This window comes from Prosopis cineraria, unplaced genomic scaffold, assembly GCF_029017545.1.
Source record: "Prosopis cineraria cultivar Desert tree isolate PC_DT_omini unplaced genomic scaffold, ASM2901754v1 PC1321, whole genome shotgun sequence".
Lineage (NCBI taxonomy): Eukaryota > Viridiplantae > Streptophyta > Magnoliopsida > Fabales > Fabaceae > Prosopis > Prosopis cineraria.
In genome coordinates this window covers 22,414-29,884 of record NW_026556646.1, presented here as the reverse complement: position 1 = coordinate 29,884, position 7,471 = coordinate 22,414, and positions in this window count along the sequence as shown.

Genomic DNA, 7,471 nt, shown 5'->3' with positions numbered 1-7,471 from the left:
TTATTTAGTTTCAAGGCCTATTAAAATAATATTTTATTAAAAAATATAATAATAAAATTATATTAATCAGGTAGAAGGAGAGTATTAGTTTTAGTCCTATTTATAACACCTCAATAATTATTGTATCCATCTTTACCAGTTTGCCCTTATTAAACATTAGTAACATTATTAAATGTTAGAGTATTTTATTTTTAAAGTTTGAACATTTAATAGGAATAAGGTTAAAAATTTATTGAATTTTTAGATAAATAATAGAATTTAATGTTTTGCTTAATTTTAATAAAATAATGAAAATGATTTATAATGTATAGGACTCACGGGAATGTATGAAAAGACCAAAAAAAAAAAAAGGTAAAGCGTTTTGATCCAACGGATGCATTAAAATTGACTGATATTTAATTTTTTCCCCCAATGACAACACGTTATTAGGTGGCATGTATTAAAGGTGTTCAATTTGAACTCATTTTGTTGACCCAATTCCATTCTGGTCATATTAAAACAGATCTTATCTTAATTTAAAAATAATCCGAATAGGATACGAGATTACCTTTGAAATATTCCATCCTATTCCAAATATTAAATAGATATATATATATATATATATTAAAAATATTAATTATATTAATATAATTTATACTTATATTAATTATAATATCAATACATACTATTCTTATTTAAAATTAAAAATTTTTATATTAATAATGTTAATGATATCAAGTCATGGCCGTGTAAATCTTTAGGCCGTAATTACTCTAGGCCTCATAAGAAAATTATTTATATGGAAACCTATTGATCTTTTCTTTTATAAGTTAATTATATTATGATCTTAATTGTAGTATAATATATTGAGATATATGTTATAATATTATTTTTTTCTATTAGTAAAATCTTATCACTTATTCATGGAAAAGTTATAAAAAAAATGATTTTGAATATGCTTTAAAATTGAAAAAAAATTATTGAAATAATTTTCTTTTGGCAAGCTGCTTTTAAAATGAATGTAAAATCTAATCTTAATGAAAAATTATATAATTAATAAATTATAACACATTAAACCTCTCTAATAATTTCGCCTTAAGTCTCCATATTTTAAACACAGCTCTGCATAAGTAAATAGGATAATTCTTTCTTTACAATATATTAATTATATTAATTAATATTTATTTTTATATATACTTATTCAATAACTTTTGTTTATATCATATTTGCTTTATTTTTGAAAAAGTCATTTGCTTAACATATTTCAACTAAAGAAGAAGAGCAATAACTTAATGTTGTACTGAGCTTATTTGTTGTTCTTGCTCTTATAACCTAAAGATCGCTTATAATGGCTTTCATAATGCTTTATATTTCATGTATACTTGACTTTAAGTTGTGATTGATATAATGCAATAATTGTTGTGATTTATGCACTCATGTTGTTTTAATTTAAACTTAATAAATTATATAATTTAAAATTTTAATTAATAAATATTATATTTAAACTTTTCTTTCACATTATCTACTTTAGTGAGACAGTAGAGTATCTCGATTTTTAACAAGACAAATAGCTTTTGAGATGGAATGAGACGTGAGATAAAAATTTAATCTCAACCCGTCCCATCCCATTAACACCAGTAGCATATATAGAAGCTGTGAGGTGGTTCTAATTTTAAGCTAGAAATGAAAAGGAGCGTTATGGTGATAAAAATACTTGCGATTGTTTAGATTCTCTCCAACAGTCACAACTTTGTTAGTCTAATTCCTCCCCCTTTTCAAAATATTTTTCCTTTCTATGAAGGAAGAATGACAAATAAATTTTCAAAAAATAAGAATAAAATGATAAATGTCACAAAATGTTATAATTACTATGAAGTTTTCAGAGGAGCTTATCTAACAATTTTTTTTTTTTTGCAAAATACATTTACTAACCTTAAACAAAATAATAGAAAGAATAGTTAATATATAAATTGAGGTAAAGTTGTTAATATATAAAGTATAATTATTAATTTAATTATGTAAAAACAAGTGCGTTTTTTATGTTAATAATTTTACTTTAGTTATTAGCTATTTCAGTTTAAGTATTAACAACACAAGTTATCATAACTTTAATTTATTTGATTTAGTTGTGCAATAACAAATATGTTTTTTATATTAACAACTTCAATTTAAATATTAATAATACAATTAATCATAACTTTAATTTAGTATTGCAATAATGACTCAGCTTTCTATATTAACAATTTTATTTTAAAACAAATGTAGTATATCTTATAATGATCCTGCCTCTATTTAACAAATTGCAATTGCCACCATGACTATAAATAAATAAAAGTTGAAGTTAAATTTAGGAAACAAAACAACGCACACTGATCTCTCTCTCTCACTCACTCACTCATATAATTAAGTAATGAATACATTGTGTTAATAAATATAATATATTTGTAATGATGTATAAATAGTTTACACTTCTCTTATACACATGCTGAAAATTTTACATGATGAGAGTGATGCCTCAGCCGATAAGATAACTAAATTAACGGAGTTATGCACTACTTGTTAATCAGTTGTTAAACCAAGTCAACCAGCAATCACAGATTCTCAATACCAAAATATACATGTTGAGGATTATTAACGACCCTTGGATGAATTAACAGATATTTGGACATCAATGATAGAAATGAATATCCCATCATGTATCTTAATTAACAGAATTAAAGCTGCTGATTTGAGAGGAAATTAAAAGTCAAACAAAATGCTCATCAAGATAAGAATTGAAACTCTAGGAGAGGCTCAAATAAGAGAGAGGGGGGCATAATTGGAGGGTGGAAAAGGGCCACTTAAAATGAGAAATGATCAGAATCTTTCTTTAAAAAAAAAAAAAAAAAAAGGTATCCCCAATTGATTGGATTCATGATGCCTCTCAACTACACAACACACATGCAAATGTGGGGGACATAAAGACACAGCCACATGCTCACTCCCACGTTAACAAATCACATCACCTCCTTAATTAAATTCACTCTCCTCACGAAGCTCCTTTGTTGTTATATGTTTATATATACTATATAAACTCTATGTACTAATACTTGTGGATCATCTGTGACAGTTCCATATTACAATCACTTTAATTAATCCCAATCCTAGTCTCTTGATTTAGATCATTTCGGGAACCAATCCTGCTTTTGGTACATTTAAACCTGGCCCCTCCCATTAATTTTTTCGTCAACACAAGTTTGGTAGCAATTATATAAGCTTAATGATTCACCTATATTTCTGTTGCCAGCATAATAATTCACCTATAGGACTAAGTCAACTGAAGAATATATTTAATTTTAATTTGATGTGCACGACTTTTGTCGAATTATTATTTTAACATAGACAATGTTTTTTTATATAAACTTTTAAATATAATTTAGCAAACTTGGATATTAGCTAAAAAAAGGAAAGAGATAAAACTTATCAAGTATCTGATTGGAAAAATTTCAATTAGGGTATCTTGATTCAACTTAATTTCATTCAAAACCCTTACAATTTTAAAATTTCACTGCAATATGTCTGCATATGTGGGGACTAAAGTGCAATTAAATAGCTAACTGAAATAATTTTATTGTTCTTGGTAATATGAACAATTGATGTAAGAAAAATAAACAACTGACGTAGGTGAAATTTGTAACTCTTATTAACAATACAACAACATTATAAATATAAATAAGTGAAACTAAACGTATAAATAACTTATATGAAAAAAATGAATAACTGATATATAAAAAATAAATAATTGAAGTATGTAGAATGAGAATTGCAAATTTTATTTAAGTTAATTATGTTTATTTTTTATATATTAGTTATTTATTTTTTCATACGAGTTATTAGTGCACCTAGTTTTATCAGGACAATAAAGTTATTATAGCCAGCTCTTTAATTTAATTTTAGTCTCCAATATGAATAATAAAATTTCAGAATTTTAACAATTTTGACTGAAATTAAATTGAATCAAAAGAGCTGAAAATGTTCCCTATCTATTTGGGTAGTTTGATTTTGGGCTTTTGGCATGAAGTTCTTTAAAAAAAAAAAAAAAAAACAGCTTGCCTGACAACAAGCAAGCACGTAACACGGCGTCGTATCAGTGGTGGTGGAGACGTGGAGTCAGATATCAGTAAAAATGACTTATATGAAGAACCGGAGGAGCATGAAATAAGCTCCTCGTCCTCTGGCCACGTCTTCAATTCCATGACGCGTGGGTGTTGATTTCCTCGCTTGTTTCTTGCAGTTCTCTCTATTGGAATATGTAATGGGCCTAGAGGTTAAGCCCAAGTCCAGTCCGTTTCCCAAACTGAATTAGTTAGTAAAATGATATTAGCTGAAAAATTTATGTGGATTATTTAATTGTACGCATACGTCAAATAATGATGACACGTGTGATTAATTAGATTTAAGATTTTAGGATTTGATATAAATAAATTTAATTTCTTATATTACAAGTCTATCTTTTAAATTATTGTATTTTAGAATATTTACATTTAATTATTAGGATTTATAGAATATTTTATTTTTAATGTTTTGATTTTTAAAGTTAAAGTTAAGGCCTATTAATAATGTCCTAACTCATTTATTTTGTACAAGCTTTTTATTGAATAAGATAAGAAATGTAATTATTTTGTCTCTGCTCTGAATTCTTTTTAAATTTAATTTTCACCGTTCTCTTTATCTCCCTTCTCGATCGCTTCCCCCTTCTTCATTTTGCATGAATATGCAAGACCTTAAGTCCTTAATCCAAAATCCTTTTTTATATGCTTCGTAGTGGCTTTTTAGCTTTATAGGTTTTTTTTTTTTTGAGGGAAAATAAGATCCCAGACCCTGGAAAGATTCAACGTGTTGCTATTTCTTCTCATCTCGGCTCATCCGTGCATCATAATGATTCAAAACTTCAAAATTCAAATTCATGAATATGCATTAAATGTTTCATGGCCTTTCCAGGTTGGATGGCCATTAGTTTTTGAAGAGTTAACAAAGAACGTTCCATGACGATGAGCAGTTGTTAAAGTACAGGACTTCTCAGTGCCAACACAAAACATTGAGTACACGATGAAACTTGATCCCCCCAAAAACATAATTTGTTGCTAATATTCAATGAACCAGGAAATTCAGAGCAGGAATGAGAAATATTCAAGAGACAGATGCTCCCAATACCAACTTGTTCACGATCGAACAATTCATGAAAAGCTGCTTTGTATTGAATTTTTCAAGGCAAGATTTGCGTGCGGCCAAGAAATGAAGAAGAAGCACAACTTGTTCGCTAACCAAAACAGTGAATTATCCCACCCGCCAACTATTCTGGCTTTTAAGGACTATCTCTGAATTGAATCGAAAGCTTGCGTTATTAATAACTCTTGTTAAGAATACACGTAGTAGGTGTGACATTAATTATAATTTAGGCAGGGCATGTGAATATTAGGCTTCTGCATATATACGCATCTTTCCTCAAGCTGGGGGAATTATTTTATGTCCACTTGTTTCGTTGAAATAAGAGGACAAATTAAAGCAAACACATCTTTCCCAAACTGGGGGAGTTATACATTATTTCATATTTAATTTGCAAGTGGCATGTTGTGTTCGGTTTCACCTTAATTTTACGTGAATCGCATTTGCTGTGTTCTTTTTGTTTTTTGACCTATTAAAATTATCTTTATTTTAATTTCTAGGCGTATTAAAATAATATTTTATTAAAATATAATAATAAATTTATATTAATAGGGTAGAGGGAGAGTATTAGTTTTAGTCTTATATATAATACCTCAATTATTATTATATCCATCTTTACCAGTTTGTCCTTGTTAAATATAACAAAGTTTTTAAATCTTAAAGTATTTTATTTTTAAGTATGTATATTTAATATAAATAAAGTTAAAATCTTGTTGAATCTGTAGACAGAGTTATTGTTTAATGTTTTTTTTTAAATTCTGATAAAATATTAAAAATGATTTGAAAATATGTAGGAGTTAAGGGATATGAAAAGACAAAAAATAAAAGTAAAACATTTTGATCCAACGTCTGCATTTAAAATTGATTGATATTAATTTTTTCGTCTTTGACAAAATGTTATTAGGTGGCATATATGGGAGGTGCTGGGTGGTTCTAATTTTTAACTCCTATGGCGATAGAAACACTTGCGATTGTTTAAATTATCCTCAACAGTCGCAACTTTGTTCTTCTAATTACTCCCCCTTTCCAAAATACTTTTTTTAAAAATGAAATTACAAATAAATCCCTCAAAATATAAATAAAATGACAAATAAATGCCACAAAATGTGATAATTACTATGAAGTTGTTAAGAACTTATCTGACATAATTTTTTGTAAAATTACATTTATGACCTTAAGTAAAATAATAGAAAGAGTAATTGTTAATACCTAAATTGATGTTAGTATTGAAGGTAAAATTATTAATATAAGAAGTATAGTTATTAGTTTAGTTACACAATAACATATATATTTTTATATTAACAAACACTAGTGCAAAATAGTATTTTAACTACATAATTATGGCTTCCTTTAATCTGCGTGATAATAGTAGTAATGATAGATGATAGTTATTATAGCTTAAAATGGATCAGAAGCCATAATGCATTTTTTTTTTTTTTTTTTGCAACCATAAATTGTGACTTTTGGTGTAAAATGCCAAGAAGTTATAGTGCATGTAATTTTTTTTTTTTATAGCCGTGAATTATGGCTTTTGGTGTAAAATACACTAGAACCCATAAATTCATGTACTATTTGTTTTGTATTAACACATATTATGGCTTCTCATTTGAAATGGACCAGAAATCATAATGCATGTACTTTCAAATTAAATCTCGCTTTTTGCATCAAAACAAGCTACCTTAATTATTCTCCAAAACTCTCTAATCCCTGCAAAATATAATTAGCTCTTTCGCACATCAATTTTCATTTTTTATTATTCAAAAACATAAATAAAATGCCTTTTTATAAATAATATTTTGGTTATAATATACTTCAAATTGATTAATAAAAGTTATTACCAAAATTTTTATGTTTTATTATAAATAAATTATTATTGTATTATTAAATTAAAGTTTTAATTTCATTAAAAAGTCTAGTCCAAGATTCATAAATGAAATATTTTAAATTAAATATATGAAGATATAATTTTTTGAAATCCAATTTATATAAACTATATTTTAAAGTACAATATACTATCTAAATGATTATTTTTTTAAAATTTTTAAAATATTATTTAAATATATTATAAAATATTTTTTTATAAAATATAATTAGATGAAGAAAAAATAATATCCTTGTCATATGATTTTTAAGAATATTAAATATTTATTTAAAAATTTTGAACTTGTGCAGGTATATAGCCTTTTATACATAAACTCTATAATAGTGATCTTTAGATATGCTGTAATTAGAATTAAATAATGTAAAATTACAAGATTGTAATAAGGGCTGGTTATGTAAATATTTA